Below are 20,151 nucleotides of genomic sequence, written 5' to 3'. Positions count from 1 at the left end.
GTCAAGGGTGGGTACTAGACCAGGCCATTTACCCTAGCAGTCGCAGGAAAATAGCCGTAACGCTGTAGGGAACTGAGCCTGGTTTTTCTCCATCCTCGACCGGAGGCCTTCCTTACCCCGGCACGGTACTCCACAGGGTGTTTCTCCATTCCACATCTAGGAACCTCTCACGCTCCTAGTGTAAGAACGGGTACTCCACCCCATGTTTCTCTACCGCAGATACTCCACCAGGCCGCTCCCTTGACCACATGGGGGTATGTAAAGTCCCCAGTGTTAGGTGTAAGCGGCCCAGTGTTTCTCCACTGATAAGAACAGATACTACACTTGATCTTAGCCAAAAGGCCGAGAAGCGATCTAATACAGCAGTTATTTTTCTGCTGTTTATTAAGAGCAGTGAACCAATCTATACTCCAACTTTATTGTACACAGAGCTTCCCTTTGTTTATTTCTTCAACTGTTGCTGGGACCATTCGCAGGAGAAACCATTGACAGCTCTCCTGTAAATTGTCTGAAACCAGAAAATCTAACCAAGAATGGTTAACTCATAAGTTAACCTACATTTTTACAGAATCCTAGTGTTGAGCACTTTATCAAGGAGATTTTTATTTATGACACATGTCAACTTTATGCAAATGAATGTGAATATTAAGTGCTGCTGAGTGGTGTATGCAGATTAGAGACCCTGATGAATTCTTGGTTCTGTTATTAGCCAAACATTGACTCTGCATTTGCTGGCAATTAATAGTTAACAAACAATAGGAGATGACTTTATCATTGTGAGGAGATACCTAGACACAGCCAGTGCCAGATTAAGGTCCATTTGGGCCTGGAGCTGAAATTTATGAAGGGCCTATTTTATGCCTCGGTAGGGGATGCGAAAACACCATGGGTGTGTGACTACTAATGTTAGGGGTGTGGTTGATGTTGTGAGGGTGTGGTCTGCACAGGAGGTGTGACTAGCACCTACCTTGAAAAACCTCAGTCTCCCTCACTTCTTCAATTATAACAGTGTAATGTGACAATCTAAAAATGACCAAAGGAAAAAATCTCTTGTTAACGTGACTGTAATATAGAAAATGGTGCGCTTAGTGATGACATAAATATGAAACTTCTCAACGAAAGAGGTTACAGGTCGCACAGCGATGTCATGAATGTGAAATCTTTCTATATTTAAAAAAAGTTTACTTTGGTAATAATAAGAATTTACTCACCGGTAATTCTATTTCTCGTAGTCCGTAGTGGATGCTGGGGACTCCGTAAGGACCATGGGGAATAGACGGGCTCCGCAGGAGACTGGGCACTCTAAAGAAAAGATTAGGTACTATCTGGTGTGCACTGGCTCCTCCCTCTATGCCCCTCCTCCAGAACTCAGTTAAGGAAACTTTGCCCGGAAGAGCTGACACTACAAGGAAAGGATTTGGAATCCAGGGTAAGACTCATATCAGCCACACCAATCACACCGTACAACTTGTGATAACCATACCCAGTTAACAGTATGAACAACAACTGAGCCTCATTCAACGGATGGCTCATAACAATAACCCTTTATTAAGCAATAACTATATACACGTATTGCAGAAGAAGTCCGCACTTGGGACGGGCGCCCAGCATCCACTACGGACTACGAGAAATAGAATTACCGGTGAGTAAATTCTTATTTTCTCTAACGTCCTAGTGGATGCTGGGGACTCCGTAAGGACCATGGGGATTATACCAAAGCTCCCAAACGGGCGGGAGAGTGCGGATGACTCTGCAGCACCGAATGAGCAAACACAAGGTCCTCCTCAGCCAGGGTATCAAACTTGTAGAACTTAGCAAATGTGTTTGAACCCGACCAAGTAGCAGCTCAGCAAAGCTGTAACGCCGAGACCCCTCGGGCAGCCGCCCAAGAAGAGCCCACCTTCCTTTTGGAATGGGCTTTCACCGATTTTGGATGCGGCAAACCAGCCGCAGAGTGAGCCAGCTGAATCGTGCTACAGATCCAGCAAGCAATAGTCTGCTTCGAAGCAGGAGCACCCAGTTTGTTGGGTGCATACAGAATAAACAGCGAGTCAGTCTTCCTGACTCCAGCCGTTCTGGAAACATATATTTTCAAAGCCCGGACTACGTCTAGCAACTTGGATTCCTCCAAGTCCCGAGTAGCCGCAGGCACCACAATAGGTTGGTTCAAATGAAACGATGATACCACCTTAGGGAGAAATTGGGGACGAGTCCGCAATTCTGCCCTGTCCATATGGAAGATCAGATAGGGGCTTCTACATGACAAAGCCGCCAATTCTGACACCCGCCTAGCCGATGCTAAGGCCAACAACATGACCACTTTCCACGTGAGATATTTTAGCTCCACGGTCTTAAGTGGCTCAAACCAGTGGGATTTCAGGAAATCCAACACAACGTTAAGATCCCAAGGTGCCACTGGTGGCACAAAAGGAGGCTGAATATGCAGCACTCCCTTTACAAATGTCTGAACCTCAGGACGATGAGAATTGTTCTCACTCCTCTTTTTCTTACTATTCTCAGCACCTTGGGTATGAGAGGAAGAGGAGGAAACACATAGACCGACTGGAACACCCATGGTGTTACCAGTGCGTCCACAGCTATCGCCTGAGGGTCCCTCGACCTGGCGCAATATCTTTTTAGTTTTTTGTTTAGGCGGGACGCCATCATGTCCACCTGTGGCCGTTCCCACCGATGTGCAATCTGCTCGAAGACTTCTTGATGAAGTCCTCACTCTCCCGGGTGGAGGTCGTGCCTGCTGAGGAAGTCTGCTTCCCAGTTGACCACTCCCGGAATGAACACTGCTGACAGTGCTTGCACGTGATTCTCCGCCCAACGCAGAATCCTTGTGGCTTCCGCCATTGCCACCCTGCTTCTTGTGCCGCCCTGGCGGTTTACATGGGCGACCGCCGTGATGTTGTCTGACTGAATCAGCACTGGTTGACCTCGAAGCAGGGGCTCCGCTTGACTCAGGGCATTGTATATGGCCCTTAATTCCAGTATGTTTATGTGAAGACAAGTCTCCTGACTTGACCACAGCCCTTGGAAGTTTCTTCCCTGAGTGACTGCCCCCAATCCGCGGAGGCTTGCATCCGTGGTCACCAGGACCAAAGTCCTGTATGCCGAACCTGTGGCCCTCGAGAAGATGAGCACTCTGCAGCCACCACAGAAGAGACACCCTGGCCCTCGGGGACAGGGTGATCATCCTATGCATCGGAAGATGCGATCCGGACCACTTGTCCAACAGATCCTACTGAAAGATCCTGGCATGGAACCTGCCAAAGGGAATGGCTTCGTATGACGCTACCATCTTTCCCAAGATCCGCGTGCAGTGATGCACCGACACCTGTTTTGGTTTCAGGAAGTCCCTGACCAGCGTCACCAACTCCTGAGCCTTCTCCTCCGGGAGAAACACCTTCTTCTGTTCTGTGTCCAGAATCATACCCAGGAAGGGCAGACGTGTCGTAGGAATCAGCTGCGACTTTGGAATATTCAGAATCCAGCCATGCCGTAGCAACACTTCCTGAGAGTGTGCTACGCTGAGCAACAACTGCTCCCTGGACCTCGCCTTTATGAGGAGATCATCCAAGTACGGGATAACTGTAACTCCTTGCTTCCGAAGGAGTACCATCATTTCCGCCATTACCTTGGTAAATACTCTCGGAGCCGTGGACAGACCAAACGGCAACGTCTGGAATTGGTAATGACAGTCCTGTACCACAAACCTGAGGTACTCCTGGTGAGGCGGATAAATGGGGACATGCAAGTACGCATCCTTGATGTCCAGAGATACCATAAAATCCCCCTCTTCCAGGCTCGCAATGACCGCTCTGAGCGATTCCATTTTGAACTTGAATGTTTTCATATAAATGTTCAAGGATTTTAAATTCAGAATGGGTCTTACCGAACCGTCCGGTTTCGATACCACAAACAGTGTGGAATAGTAACCCTTTCCCTGCTGAAGGGAGGGTACCATTATTATCACTTGCTGGAGATACAGCTTGTGAATTGCCGCCAGGACTACCTCCCTCTCCGTGGGAGAAGCTGGCAAGGCAGATTTTAGGTAACGGTGAGGGGGGGTCACTTCGAACTCCAGCTTGTATCCCTGAGATACAATCTGTATAGCCCAAGGATCCACCTGTGAGCGAACCCACTGATTGCTGAAGTTTCGGAGACGCACCCCCACCGCTCCTGGCTCCGCCTGTGGAGCCCCAGCGTCATGCGGTGGACTTAGTGGAAGCCGGGGAGGACTTTTGTTCCTGGGAACTGGCTGCATGGTGCAGCTTCTTTCCTCTACCCCTGCCTCTGGCAAGAAAGGATGCCCCTCTGACTTTCTTGCTTTTTTGAGAACGAAAGGACTGCATTTGGTAATACGGTGCTTTCTTAGGTTGTGAGGAAACCTGTGGCAAGAAAGTCGACTTTCCAGCTGTCGCTGTGGATACGAGGTCCGAGAGACCATCCCCAAACAATTCCTCACCCTTATAAGGCAAAACCTCCATGTGTTTTTTAGAGTCGGCATCCCCTGTCCATTGCCGAGTCCATAAGACCCTCCTGGCAGAAATGGACATTGCATTTATTCTAGAGCCCAGCAGGCAAATGTCCCTCTGGGAATCCCGCATATATAAGACGACGTCTTTAATATGGCCAAGGGTTAGCAATACGGTATCCCTGTCCAGGGTATCTAACCCCTCCGACAGAGTATCTGTCCATGCTGCTACAGCACTGCACATCCAGGCTGAAGCGATAGCCGGTCTCAGTAGAGTACCAGAGTGTGTATACACTGACTTCAAGATACCCTCCTGCTTCCTATCCGCAGTCTCCTTTAGGGCGGCCGTATGCTGAGACGGCAGGGCTAACCTCTTAGATAAGCGCGTCAGCGCTTTGTCCACCCTAGGGCAGGATTCCCAACGTAACCTATCCGTTGGCGGGAAAGGGTACGCCATTAGTAATCTTTTGGGAATTACCACTTTCTTATCAGGGGAAGACCACGCTTCTTCACATAACTCATTTAATTCATGAGACGGGGGAAAAGTCACTGCCTGCTTTTTCTCCCCGAACATATGTACCCTCTTGTCAGGGACAGGGTCATCCTCTGAAATGTGTAAAACATTTTTCATTGCAATAATCATGTATCGGATGGCCTTGGTCATTTTAGGCTGTAATTGTGCCTCATCCTCGTCGACACTGGAGTCAGACTCCGTGTCGGCATCCGTGTCAACCAACTGAGATAATGGGCGTTTTTGAGACCCTGACGGCCTCTGAGGCGCCTGGGCAGGCCCGGGTTGAGGGCCCGGCTGTCCCCCGGCTGCAACGTCATCAAACCTTTTATGTAAAGAGTTTACATTGTCATTTAAGACCTTCCACATATCCATCCAATCAGGTGTCGGCACCGACGGTGGCGACACCACATTTATCTGCACTTGCTCCGCCTCCACGTAACCCTCCTCATCAAACATGTCAACACAGCCGTACCGACACACAGCACACACACAGGGAATGCTTAGACTGAGGACAGGACCCCACAAAGGTCTTTGGGCAGACAGAGAAAGAGTATGCCAGCACACACCACAGCGCTATATAACTCAGGGATACACTGATTACCCAATAGCTGCTGAAATATAACTTTTGCGCCTAAATTTATGTGCCCCCGCCCTCTCTTTTTACCCTTCTGCTACCAGGATACTGCAGGGGAGAGCCTGGGGAGCGTCCTTCCAGCGGAACTGTGAAGAAAAATGGCGCTTGTGTGCTGAGGAAGAAGGCCCCGCCCCCTCAGCGGCGGGCTTCTGTCCCGCTTTCAGTGATAGAAAATGGCGGGGGATTTTCATATATACAGTTCCTGACTGTATATATGTAGGTTTAATGCCACAAGGTACTCAAATTGCTGCCCAGGGCGCCCCCCCCCCCCCCGCACCGTACAGTGACCGGAGTGTGTGGTGTGCTGTGGGAGCAATGGCGCACAGCTGCGGTGGTGCGCTACCTTAAATGAAGACAGGAGTCTTCAGCCGCCGATTTCACTGTCTTTCCAGCTTCTGTTCTTCTGGCTCTGCGAGGGGGACGGCGGCGCGGCTCCGGGAACGGACGATCGAGGACAGCTGCCTGTGTTCGAACCCTTTGGAGCTAATGGTGTCCAGTAGCCTAAGAAGCGCAACCTAGCTGTGAACAGGTACGTTTGCTTCTCTCCCCTCGGTCCCACGTAGCAGTGAGTCTGTTGCCAGCAGAAGCTCACTGAAAATAAAAAACCTAACAAATACTTTCTTTAACTAGCAGGCTCAGGAGAGCCCACTAGGAGCACCCAGCTCTGGCCGGGCACAGATTCTAACTGGGGTCTGGAGGAGGGGCATAGAGGGAGGAGCCAGTGCACACCAGATAGTACCTAATCTTTTCTTTAGAGTGCCCAGTCTCCTGCGGAGCCCGTCTATTCCCCATGGTCCTTACAGAGTCCCCAGCATCCACTAGGACGTCAGAGAAAAGTAGTTATACTGAGAAGGAATGGTGGGGTTGGATGGAGGGTGTCGCCTGGACAGGGCAGAACAGGGAAAACTGAGGTGACCCAGCATATAGTTAGATAGATAGGTAGATTCAAACCCAAATTGCTAATATCCAATACATAGCTACAGTATAATGCAGTGATTTTCAACCTTTTACCTTTTTTACCTTTAACCTTTTAAATTTGCCAAGGCACACCATCAGTTCCCCACAGAAGAAAACAAAAAACACACATTGGCCCTCATAGTAAAAAATATCAACACATACATTGGCCTACACAGGAAAAACAATCACATTGCTCCCCACATAAATTATATTGCTCCCTACATAAATCATATTGCTCCCCACATGAATTATTCACATTGTTCCCCCCATAAATCCTTATTCTGCAAACATAAATCCTATTGTTCCCCACAGGAGAAATAAAATAACAAATATTAGCCCCTACCGGTCAGCTGTCCTCCCCCCTGTCCCTCAATTGCGAGGGTTGTTCATAGTGGATTGCTGCAAATACTGAGCAGCGGGCGGTCGGGCAGGTGTGGATGCGGGTGGGCAAGGAAAGCTGTGGATGCAGGCAGGAACTGGAAGATGTGTATGCAGGCGGGTGGGCTGGCTGGGTGGTGAGACGCGGCGGCTGTGACCTCTGATATCACACCGCCGCATCTTCAAGGCATACGTCACAGCCGGAGCACGACTGATCCTCTAAGAAGAGCATGGGCTATCAGTAAACTCTGAAGGTGCTGGAAGCTGCTCTGGCTCCGCGGCACACCTTGCAACTGGTCGCGACACACTAGTGTGCCACGGCACACTGGTTGAAAAAGCCTGGTATAATGTATTAGGGGCTCCTGACTGGGGAATGGCATAAAACACACGGAGACGCACCATCTTATGGACATGTTATAGAAGTGTCACTACAGTTGTAGCGAAATCAGATGATTAATCGCTAACATTGGAGGCAGTAGTCTGTCAGAGATCTGCACATAGCATGGGGCAGGTGCAGGTTTTGATGTTTGTGTTTTAAGATCAGCATAAAGTCGCACACACTACAGCGGCAAAAGATGCACACACAGATGTGCCTGAGTTTGACTCAGAAACAGGCCCAATTTTTGGATTATTATATATGTTTTAATGGGGTTGGTATCAGGATCCCGATGGTTGGCATGCTGGCTGTCAAAATACCGACATAGGCATCCCGATGTTGAAAATACCGACATGAACTATTTAACTAAGCTAACCCCCCTAACCCTAACCCACATTTCCGTACCCTAAACCTAAACACCCCACCACCACCGCAGCCCAACCCTAACCATCCCCGGGAGTGCCTAACCCTAGCCCCCCTCCCCGCAGCCTGACCCTAACCTCAAATCCAACAAAAAGGGAGGTAATCTGCGCACTGGGGTGGTTTTACTGTATGGGATGTGCTGCTAGTCAAAAGGGTGTCCTTGCCCTTTGGTTCAATATGGATATCTGGTTTTCACCTGACTGCGCTCATCCCCTACAGTTTGAGTACTCGTGAAATGATGCAAATGGATACTTATATAAAGGTGTGTTTTACTTTCACATGTATCAAATATGACACTTAATATAATGAAACAGTGCAGGTAATATTGTGGAACATGAAAAAGGTGGTAATCACAATGTGTGCTCCACGGGGAGCACCTGTTTAACTCAGTCCTTTAATCACTCAAATTGGTGATTAAATCCTTTAGGTTCTTGGCGTGTGTGTTCTGACACAAAGGCCAATGGGCTGGAAAAAATATATATATGTAATGATTAAATCTGGCTATGTTGTTTTAAAAGTCAAATATAGATTTTCCAGTGGAAATGTCTCTAGTCCTGACCGGACTGTGTGGGCTTTAAAAATCTGTATTTAGTAATTAGATTCATATAGTTGCAGAGGACGGCGTCCCGTACCTCTGCGTGTGGAAGTCAGGTATTCGTGCACTATCGTTGCGGCCGTACTTGTAAGATATACAGGTGCGGGGGGCAGCGGGAACCTCCTGGCGGCTCCGGACAGACTCGTCCCTCAGCTCGCGCACCCGCTCTCCGGTTCGTCCTGTTAGGGATCTCCCCGTGTGCCTGCGCCGCTCGCTGGGTTGGTCGTGTTCGCGTGGGGGGGGGGGGGGGGAGCTCAGCCGCAGGATCTAAACAGAGCCTGTGGCAGTGTTGCACCTCCCCACAACGGAGTACTCACCTGTGTGGTCCTCCTGCTGCCCGTCTGTCTGTACTGCTTACCGATGTCTGCGCCGTAGGTCCGAGGGTCTCACAGCACTCTCCTGTCCTCCAATGGTTTGATGTCTCTTAGTCGTCTCCTCCAACGCGTTTCAACCGGATCGGTCTTCCTCTGGGAGTCTTTGCAGTGTTCTGATAGTGGTGGGTGTTAAATCAGTGGAACAAAGGAGGAACTGATGCTGGTCCCGCCCGCAAGCCAATTTAACACCCACCACTATCAGAACACTGCAAAGACTCCCAGAGGAAGACCGATCCGGTTGAAACGCGTTGGACTAGAGACATTTCCACTGGAAAATCTATATTTGACTTTTAAAGCAACACAGCCAGATTTAATCATTATATATATTTTTTCCAGCCCATTGGCCTTTGTGTCAGAACACACATGCCAAGAACCTAAAGGATTTAATCACCAATTTGAGTGATTAGAGGACTGAGTTAAACAGGTGCTCCCCGTGGAGCACACATTGTGGTTACCACCTAACCTCAAATCCCCCCGCCCCCCCCCCCCCCCTCGCAGACTAAACCTAACTACCCACCTCCCCTCCCGAACCCCCTGCTGCTTATCTCTGGTGGTGTCTGTAATCATTGTTCGGGATTACGACGCCGGGTAGTGATCAATGTCGGGATCCCGGCTCCAGCACTCTGAGTAATGTCGGGATTCTGGCGTCTGTATTTCGAATGCCGGGATTCCGAACACAGGGATCCTGACCAGATCCCGTTTTAATGGTGCTAAAATGTATAATGCAAAATGAGAGGACTATCTGTATATTATATTCTGGTGCTACACACACAAACAATTTTTGGGGGGACAGGGGAGCGGGCTTTGGTTTTTATTGAAGTGGACTGGCAATACACAAATAAGGGCCCACAAACAGTATATAAAACATTACAGGCAGCACACTCGGTTTGCTCCCTCCCCAATCAGTGTTTACTATACACAAATGTTTTCTTTATTCAGCCCTTACATGTACTGTGGGGTGCTAAGGTCTCAGCAGCCATACGCTGGCAGTGGCTAGAGATGGGGTGATAAGAGATTGGCCGCAGTCACAGGCACGCAGTGATTGGCTGTACATAGAGCGCATCTCCCGAGACCCTCATTTTATAAAAGCGAGTTCTTGATCCTAATTTCTGTGTAAAATACATGCTTATATAAATACATATATATATATGAAATGTTATTTAAAGCAAGATGCACTCCTCCTACTGGCCCCTACAGGTAAAATAAAACACACTGGACCCCAAGGGGGCGGGAAAAAAATTAATGGCCTCAGTAGGAAAAACACATTGGCCCCACACTCCCACCCCTCGCGGCCTGCGCTGTATCACACTCACACACTACCGCCCCCCTGCACTCTATAACACTCACACACTCCCACCCCCTGCACTCTATTACACTCACACTCCCGCCCCCAGCGCTGTATCACACTCACACACTCCCGCCCCCACACTCTATTACACTCATAGAAACATAGAATTTGACAGCAGATAAGAACCACTTGGCCCATCTAGTCTGCCCCTTGCCTATCTAGTCTGCCCCTTAAACTCCTGCCCCTGCACTCTATTACACTCATACACTCCCGCCCCTGCACTCTATTACACTCCCACCCCCCATGCTGTATCACATTCCCACCCCCGCACTCTAATACACCCACACACTCCCACCCCTGCACTCTATTACACTCACACTCCCGCCCCCCATGCTGTATCACACTCCCACCCCCGCACTCTATTACACTCACACACTCCCACCCCGTGCACTCTATTACACTCACACACTCCCGCCCCGTGCTGTATCACACTCGCACACTCCCTGCCCCCCGCACTCTATTACATTCATACTCCCGCCCCTGCACTCTATTACACTCACACACTCCCGCACCTTGCACTCTATTACACTCACACACTCCCGCCCCCTGTGCAGTATAACACTCACACATTCCCTGCCACCTGCACTCTATTACACTCACACACTCCCGCCCCCAGCGCGGTATCACACTCCCACACTCTCTGCCCCCCACTCTATTACACTCACTCACTCCCGCCCCTGCACTCTATTACACTCACTCACTCCCGCCCCCCGCGCTGTATCACTCACACTCTCTGCCTCCTACACTCTATTACACTCACTTACTCCTGCCCCCGCACTCTATTAGTCACACTCCCTTCCCCCGCACTCTATTATACTCACATACTCCTGCCCCCGCACTCTATCACACTCCCACACTTCCGCCCCCTGCGCTGTATCACACTCACACACTCCCACCCCTGCACTCTATTACACTCACACACTCCTGCCCCCCGTACTGTATCACACTCACACACTCCTTGTCCCCGCAATCTATTACACTCACACACTCCCTGCTCCCGCACTTTATTACACTCACACACTCTTACCCTTGCGCTATATTACACTCACACACTCCCTACACCTGCACTCTCTCACCCTTGCTATATTAAATCCTACTTCCTGCAGAACCTCACATACAAGACACACATATAGAAGTTAATATGGAAATCACATTCACAGAAGCTCACACACACACAATTCCCCCCCACTCACTCTTACCTTACACACTACAGCAGAGTTTACTCTCACTGGCTGCCCTGCATGTGCATCAGCTTCAACTCTCCCTCTCACAGCACAGCAGCAGCCATGTGAGCAGCAGGCAGCCTGAGACAGTACCATGTAGCTCCGCCCCCTGGACTCCATGTAGCCACGCCCCCTGTAGTTTCCAGATCCTCTGCCGATTCCCGAAGTGTGGCTGTGTACTGCTGGCGTTTTGAGCCGTTCGGCCAGCAGTAGCAGACGCAGTCAGTCCAACTACTGCTACTATCAATAATACATCTACGCACAGGTGGGAGCGGTGCTTCAGACTGTCACTTGCAATCTGCTGTAGCAGGGGGAAAAATTTCCTTGCTGCAGCAGCACAGCAGATGCTGTGGGCCTATTGTGATGGGGGGGCCTGGAGCTGCAGCTCCATCTGCCCCATTGTTAATCCGGCCCTGGACACAGCCCAGCCTCTTACTTTCGATCGGTCCACAGTAACATGACCAATACAGCAATTATTTGTCTGCTGTTTATTAAGAGCAGTGAACCAATGTACACTCCACCTCTATTGTACACAGAGCTTCCCTTTGTTTATCTATTTTTTCAACTGTTGCTAGGACCATTAACACTTCTCCTATAAATAGTCTGAAACCAGCACAGTCAACCTAAAATGGTTAACTCATAAGTCAACCTTATATTTTTACAGAATCCTAGTGTTGAGCACTGTCTTTCTTTATCATGGAGATTTTTATTTATGACAGATGTCAACTTTCTGCAAATGAATGTGAATATTAAGTGCTTCTGAGTGGTGTATGCAGATTAGAGGCCCTGATGAATTCTTGGTTCTGTTATTAGCCAAACATTAACTCTGCATTGGCTGGCAATTAATAGTCAACAAACAATAGATGACTTTGTCATTGTGAGTGGATACCTAGACACAGCCCGGCCCCTTACTTCCAATTGGTCCACAGTAACATGACCAACACAGCAGTTATTTTTCTGCGGTTTATTAAGAGCAGTGAACCAATGTATACTCCACCTCTATTGTACACTGAGCTTCCCTTTGTTTATCTATTTGTTCAACTGTTGCTGGGACCATCCACAGGAGTAACCATTGACAGTTCTCCTGTAAACCTCTGAAACCATCAAAACTAACCAAGAATGGCTAACTCATAAATCAACCCACATTTTTACAGAATCCTAGTGTTGAGCACGGTCTTTCTTTATCATGGAGATTTTTATTTATGACAGATGTCAACTTTATGCAAATGAATGTGAATATTAAGTGCCGCTGAGTGGTGTATGCAGATTAGAGGCCCTGATGAATTCTTGGTTCTGTTATTAACCAAACATTGACTCTGCATTTGCTGGCAATTAATAGTCAACAAACAATAGATGACTTTGTTATTGTGATTGGAGATTCTCTCCCACTGCTTTCCCAGTGGATACCTAGACACAGCCCAGCCCCTTCCGATTGGATTACAGTAACATGACCAATACAACAGTTATTTTTCTGCTGTTTAAGAGCAGTGAACCAATGTATATTCCACCTCTATTGTACACAGCGCTTCCCTTTGTTTATCTATCTTTTCAACTGTGGCTGGGAGTATTCGCAGGAGAAACCATTGACAGTTCTCCTGTACATTGTCTGAAACCAGCACAGCTAACCTAGAATGGTTAACTTATAAATTAACCTACACTGCATAACGCAACAGCAACTGCTGTGAACATCTTAACACATGAGAACCTGTGTAAAAAGATAAAACGTATTTTGCAGGAAAAATGAGCGCCTAGCATCCTCTATGGACTACGAGAAAAGCATGTACCAGTAGGTTATTAAAATCCTATTTTCTCTTACGCCCTAGAGGATGCTGGGGTCCATTTTAGTACCATGGGGATGTACCAAAGCTCCCTGTACGGGCGGGAGAGTGCTAATGTTCCTGCAGAACTGACTGACCAAATTTAAGGTCGTCAGCAGCCAAGGTGTCAATTTGTAAAACTTAGCAAACATGTTTGCACCTGACCAAGTAGCAGCTCGGCAGATTTTCAATGCCGGGACACCCCGGGCAGCCGCCCAGGACGAACCCACTTTACTGGTAGAGTGGGCTTTTACCGAACTCTGTAACGGCAATCCTACTGTGGAACGAGCGTGCTGAATGGTACCTCTGATCCAGCGCACAATAGTCTGCTTAGAAGCAGGACACCCAATCTTGATGGGGTCATAAAGGACGAAGTCTCCGTTTTCCTAATCCAAGCCATTCTTGCAACATAAGTCCTCAATGCTCTGATGACATCCAAGGACTTTGAAACGGCTGAGGTGTCAAAAGCCACAGGCACAACCACTGGTTGGTTGATATAGAAAGAAGACAACTTTTGGAAAAAATGCTGACGCGTCCGCAGTTCAGCTCTATCTTCATGAAAAATCAAATAAGGACTCTTGTGAGACAGAGCCCCTAACTCACACACTCGTCTGCCTGATGCCAAGGCCAACAGCATGACCACTTTCCAAGTGAGAAACTTCAACTCCACCTCTTGCAGAGGCTCAAACCAGTCCGATTTAAGGAACTGCAACAGCACATCAAGATCCCATGGCGCCGCAGGAGGCACAAAGGGAGGTTGGATGCGCAGAACCCCCTTCACGAACGTCTGGACCTCAGGAAGGGAAGCCAACTGTTTCTGAAAGAAAATGGACAAGACCGAAATTTGGACCTTGATAGACCCTAATCTCAAGCCAGCATCCACACCTGCCTGTAGAAATAGGAGAAGACGTCCTAATTGAAACTCCACCACAGGAGACTTCTTGGATTCACACCAAGATACATATTTTCTCCAAATACGATAGTAATGCTTGGACGTTACCCCTTTCCTGGCCAGAATAAGTGTGGGAATGACTTAATTGGGAATACCCTTACAGGCTAGGATCTGGCGCTCAACAGCCATGCCATCAAACGCAGCTGCGGTAAGTCTTGATAAACTAATAGCCCCTGCTAAAGCAGGTCCTCGCGAAGAGGAAGAGGCCAAGGATCTTCCAGCAGTAACTCCTAAAGATCTGGATACCAAGCCTGCCTTGGCCAGTCTAGAGCAATGAGAACTGCTCGAACCGTTGTTCTTCTGACGATCTTGAGATCTTTTGGTACTTCTGAAGCTTCTTGTTCAGACGTGATGCCATCATAACTACTTGAGGAACGCCCCAACGATCTTCTACCTCTGCAAAGACTTCTGGGTGGAGGCCCCATTCTCCTGGATGGAGATCGTGTTAGCTGAGGAAGTCCGCTTCCCAGTTGTCCACTCACGGAATGAAAACTGCAGACAGAGCTCTTGCATGTCTTTCTGCACAGAGGATTATTTTTGTCACCTCTGCCATTGCCGCTTTTGCTTTTCGTTCCACCCTGATGGTTTATATAAGCTACTGCTGTTACATTGTCTGACTGGATCTGTATGGGACGACCTTGAAGAAGATGCGCCGCTTGATGAAGGCTGTTGTACACAGCTCTCAACTCCAGAATGTTTATGTGAAGGAGTACTTCTTGACTTGACCATCTTCCTTGGAAGCTTTCCCCTTGCGTGACTGCTCCCCAACCTCAGAGGCTTGCATCTGTGGCTACCAGGATCCAAGCCTGAATTCCGAACCTGCATCCCTCCAGGAGGTGAGAACTTTGTAGCCACCACAAGAGTGAAATTCTGGCTTTTGTCGACAGGATTATCCTCCGATGCAAGTGTAGGTGCGATCCGGACCACTTGTCCAGTAGGTCCCATTGGAACACCCTGGTATGGAATCGGCCATATTGTAGAGCCTCGTAGGCTGCTACCATCTTCCCCAGCAGGCGGATGCACTGATGAATCGATACGCGTGATGGTTTCAAAACTTGTTTGACCATCTTCTGGATCTCCAGAGCCTTTTCCACCAGTAGGAATACTTTCTGTGCTTCCATGTCCAATATCATTCCCAGAAATGATAACCTCATTGTGGGTTCCAATTGTGATTTTGGTAGGCTTATTATCCAACCGTGCTGTTGAAGCACCGTCAGGGAAAGCGCAATGTTCTGCACTAGTTTCTCCCTGGATCTTGCTTTTATGAGGAGATCGTCCAAGTATGGGATTACGTTGACTCCTTTCTTGCAAAGAAGAACCATCATCTCCGCCATCACCTTGGTGAATATTCTCGGAGCTGTGGAGAGCCTGAAAGGCAATGTTTGGCAGTTCTGCACCGCAAACCTCAGGTATGCTTGATGCGGAGGGTAGATGGGAACATGTAAATAAGCATCTTTGATGTCCATTGACACCAGATATTCCTTTTCCTTCAAGCTGGAGATCACCGCTCTCAGGGATTCCATCTTGAATTTGAACCTTTTCAAATAGAGGTTCAGAGTCTTTAGGTTTAAAATCGGTCTGACCGAGCCATCCGGTTTTGGCACTACAAACAGGCTTGAATAAAACCCTTTTCCTGTTGTGACACAGGAACTAAGGAAATTACGTTGTCGTGACATAATTTCTTTTTTTTTTTTTTTTTTCCAAAAATGTTTTTATTTTCCATTTTCCTTGTATATATTTTCGTTACAATGTTAATAAAACAGTAATTGGGATAATAAGTAATTAAACAATATGGGAGAACATGACTGTAATACAAATGTTCTATCCAAGTTATAGAATCCATAAAGTATCAAAGCAATATCTAATCAATCGGAAGAAAGTGATCTTCCAATGAGAAAGAATAAAGAGAGGAAAGAAAGGGAAGAAGATATAGAAGAGCAGAACGAGGAGAAAGAAAGAATTTATGATGTAAAGAGAAGAGGGAGGAGATCGCCTGTAGCCCCGCGAGGGGGGGGGGGGGGGGGGGGGGGGAGGATGTTAATCCAATCGAATGGGGGGTTCAGAGAGAAATACTGCAGTTTCATACCATAGCGTTGTACGAAAACAATTATGGATCTGAGTCTTTGTTGAAATGTTTAAAGTATCAATAAAGGATTCCCAGACCTCAAAAAATTTCTCAATGCGTTGTTCTTTATGTAATGAAGTCTCCATCCAATCCATTTTAAATACGTGAAAAAGCTTATCTTTAAACATTTGTAAGGAAGGAGGAGATGAATGTATCCATTGCTGCAAGATACATTTTTTAGCCACCGCTGATATTATTAACAATAGCTTGCGACAGCCCGGAGATACTTTAGAAGTGGTTGTTAGTATGCCAAAAATGGCCCATTCAGGGGACAGAGGTAGAAAGTTAACTAGATCTGAAATGGCGAATTGTTTTATTTGAAGCCAGAATTTTTTAATATGAGTGCAGTCCCACAAACAGTGAAAGAGAGTAGCCTCAGGTCGAGTGCACTTTGGACATGTCGAACCGGAAGACAACCCCATCAACTGACAGCGAGAAGGTGATAGGTATCCCCTGTAAAAAATTTTGAAAAACATTTCCTGGTACATAATGGCTGGAAGGGTACGATTGGAATATAAAAGTGCTTTTAGAATGGTTGCTTCACTAAGATCAGGAAAGTGTCTCTGCCATCTAGTAATGCCTGTGTCATAGTGGCCTTCATAATACGGTGTTCTTAATATTTTATAAAACCCGGAAATAGCTCCTCTAGCATTGAATAATGATTGAAAGGCAATATCCAATTGGTTCGTCCAATCCACAGGAGAAAGATAAGAGGCTATTTTGGAGACATAATGTTGTGCTTGCATAAAGGCAAAATTATGAGTTTGTAAGAAAGAAAATTTAGATTGAGCCTGAGAAAAAGTAATAGTATGTTTTGTGGTTGCATCGGTAAGCTGACGAATTGTAGTAAGCCCCTGTTGGGCCCATAAAGTAAAGGGAGCAGAAGCCAAACCGTGTTGAAAGTTCACATTACCAAGCCAAGGAAGAAACAAAGAGTATGAGGCGTTAAGTCTCCATTTATTGCGGATCGTGTGCCAAACTGACCATGCTGACATCAAGAGAGGGTTGTCTAATATTTCTGTTGGGATGTCAGATTTATGAAAATGTAAAAAACAGACTAAATCTATATTGGTTAGGAAGGACTGTTCCACTAAATAATTGGAATATAATTCAGTATGTGAAATCCAATCCTTAATATGTCTACATATAGCAGCGTAATTGTAGATTTCTATATTTGGAAAATTAATACCTCCTTCCGATTTAGTTCTTTGTAACAATCTAAGACTGAGGCGGGGTTTTGTTTTTTTCCAAATAAATTGTCGGAAAGCCGCATCAATTCGTTTAAGATCCGTCTTAGTAAACACAAGTGGCAGAACCTGAATAGGATACAGCAGCTTCGGGAAGGTAATCATTTTTATAAGGTTGGCTCTCCCCAGATAAGATAATCTTAAATGTTGCCAACCGTCTAACTCCTTAAGGATTGTATCAATAGTACTTTTTATATTAATGGTATATAAATCATGGATATTTCTAGGAAGGCGAATCCCTAAGTAAGAAATATAATTATCTGCCCATTTCAGATTACCAACCTGTAATGTATTTTTACGAAAAGAAGCGCATAGGGCCATAATGGTAGATTTAGAGTGATTTATGGTAAACCCTGATATCGTACCAAAGTCTTCCAATTTAGAAAGAAGGGGCATTAAACATTCGTGTGGGTTAGAAATAAAAAGAAGAAGATCGTCAGCAAAGGCAGCTACCTTAATTTCTGTATTACTATAGGATATTCCCTGGAAAAGGGGCCAAGATTGGAGAACTCTTAACAAGGGATCTAATGCGAGATTGAAAAGTAAGGGGGATAAAGGGCATCCCTGTCGAGTTCCCCTGTACATTTGAATAGGATTACCTAAAAGACCATTGATTAACAATTTCGTCCTGGGGGAGTTATATAGATATTTAATTAAATTAATAAAGGAATAGTCAAATCCTCTTTGTTGTAATATGGCATATAAATGAGGCCATAAAACTTTATCGAATGCCTTTTCGGCATCCAAACTTAACAATATTTTATTGGAATGCTCTTGGACCGTTGAGGAATATAAAGCCGCTACCGCCAAACGAACGTTGCGAACCATGTTCCTGCCATGAGTAAAACCAGCTTGGTGGGATGTCAGAAGAGAAGGAAGGATTGTTTGTAAGCGGGTTGCTAGAATTTTAGAAAGAATTTTGTAATCCTGATTCAGGAGGGTAATGGGTCTATAAGAGGCCACTAAATCAGGATTTTTATTGGGTTTCAATAATAATATAGTATAAGATTCATTAAACGTAGGATATGTAATACTTCCCTCCTGTATCCGTTTGAAAACGTGAGTCAGAGAGGGAATGACATCATCCCTTAGTATCTTATAGTAGTTCCCATTAAATCCGTCAGGACCCGGTGACTTATTAAGATGTAGGCTATCAATGGCTAACCCAATATCTTCCTCAGTTATATCACTTGAAAGGAATTCTTTCTGTTGAACTGTTAGATATGGTAAATTAGCTTCTTTAAGAAAGGAGTCTGATAAAAGGGGGTCAATTGAAGACTCCTCGTAAAGAGAAGCAAAATATGAATGGAATATTCTATTAATGCCAGCAGGTTCAGTAGCCAGTACATTAGAATTTGGATCCAGGATTTTCATGATGAATTGTTTCTTCCGTTGTCGGCTTGCCATGTAAGCCAAAACCTTCCCCGATTTGCCCCCCCAGCGGTAATAAGTATTTTTAGAGTAATTCAATTTGGTTTGAGCCTCTTTCATAAGGAAAGATTCCAAAATTTGTTTTTGATGTAAATAATTTGATTTATTATCCGCTGTTGATAATCGCAAATAATGGCGGTATGCTTCTTTCAGTCTGTTTTTTAATGAACGCAATGTCTCCTTGTGAGTACAATTGCGTTTAGCTATGTAAGAGATCACATGTCCTCTCATCACTGCCTTTGAGGCCTCCCAAAACAAAACAGGATCATCCCAATGTTCTAAGTTATCGTCTACATATTCCCTCCATTTAGTCTTCAAATATAATTGAAAATCGTCATTCTGGGAAAGGAAGGAAGGGAAGCGCCAAAGGCGCGAGGATTGCCAAGGGGTAGGCCTAGTTAAGTCAAAAAGTATAGGGGCATGATCCGATATAATGATAGGGTCAATTATTGTATTGCAGACTCGTTGGAATAACGTATCCGCCACCAAAATATAATCTATTCTGGTAAATACATCATGAACCTTGGAATGAAACGTGAAATCCTTGCAAGAAGGGTTATGCAATCTCCATTGATCGACCACATCATGGTTGGAACAGAGAAAATCAATCCCGTTCACACGGTTTGAAGAATTAGGGGAGGGAGAGGCTGAGTGATCTAATAGGGGATTATGTAAGCAATTAAAGTCTCCGCCAATTATCAGATTAGGGGTATCATGCTTCATAAGAAGATTTGATATTTTTTTATAAAAGGCCAAATTAGGTGTGTTAGGAGCATAGATATTTAAAATAGTAAATTTCTCACCATGAACTGAAAGATGTACCAACAAAAATCGCCCCTCTTTGTCAACCACTACATTATCAATAGTATATTGAAGATGTTTACTAAGTAAAATTGCCACACCACGTTTCTTTTTATCAAAGGAGGCTGAGACACATTCCTGAATCCATGTCGCTTTAAGGGCTGCATGGGGACCACGCAGCCAGTGCGTCTCCTGTAATAAAATAATATCAGGGGCTAATCGTTTGAGATGGGACAATACCCGTCGACGCTTGCATGCGGAATTTAATCCGGCTACATTCCATGACAAAACTCGGATAGAATTTGACGTCAGTTGGGGGGCTAAATTGGAGGGATCAGCATGGGCCGTCATCCAATTCCACACTTACCAACGGAGATCGCAGATAGTATATCCTTGAATAGAGTGCCCGTCACATCCCAGCGAGTGAGACCGGCGTTCCGAGTACCAATTAGGTATGGTAGCTGCAAGGGGAG

The 20,151-nt window shown here is 46.3% G+C and overlaps 1 pseudogene; it reads right to left on the bottom strand.

The window, feature by feature from the left end:
- Positions 1 to 249: 249 nt before the first annotated feature.
- Positions 250 to 354, bottom strand: LOC135052867 (U2 spliceosomal RNA; annotated as a pseudogene).
- Between the last annotated feature and the right edge of the window lie 19,797 nt (positions 355 to 20,151).

Source organism: Pseudophryne corroboree, chromosome 2, assembly GCF_028390025.1.
Source record: "Pseudophryne corroboree isolate aPseCor3 chromosome 2, aPseCor3.hap2, whole genome shotgun sequence".
Taxonomy (NCBI): domain Eukaryota; kingdom Metazoa; phylum Chordata; class Amphibia; order Anura; family Myobatrachidae; genus Pseudophryne; species Pseudophryne corroboree.
The sequence above is the reverse complement of the archived record's forward strand: the minus strand, read 5'-3'. Positions and strand labels throughout refer to the sequence as shown.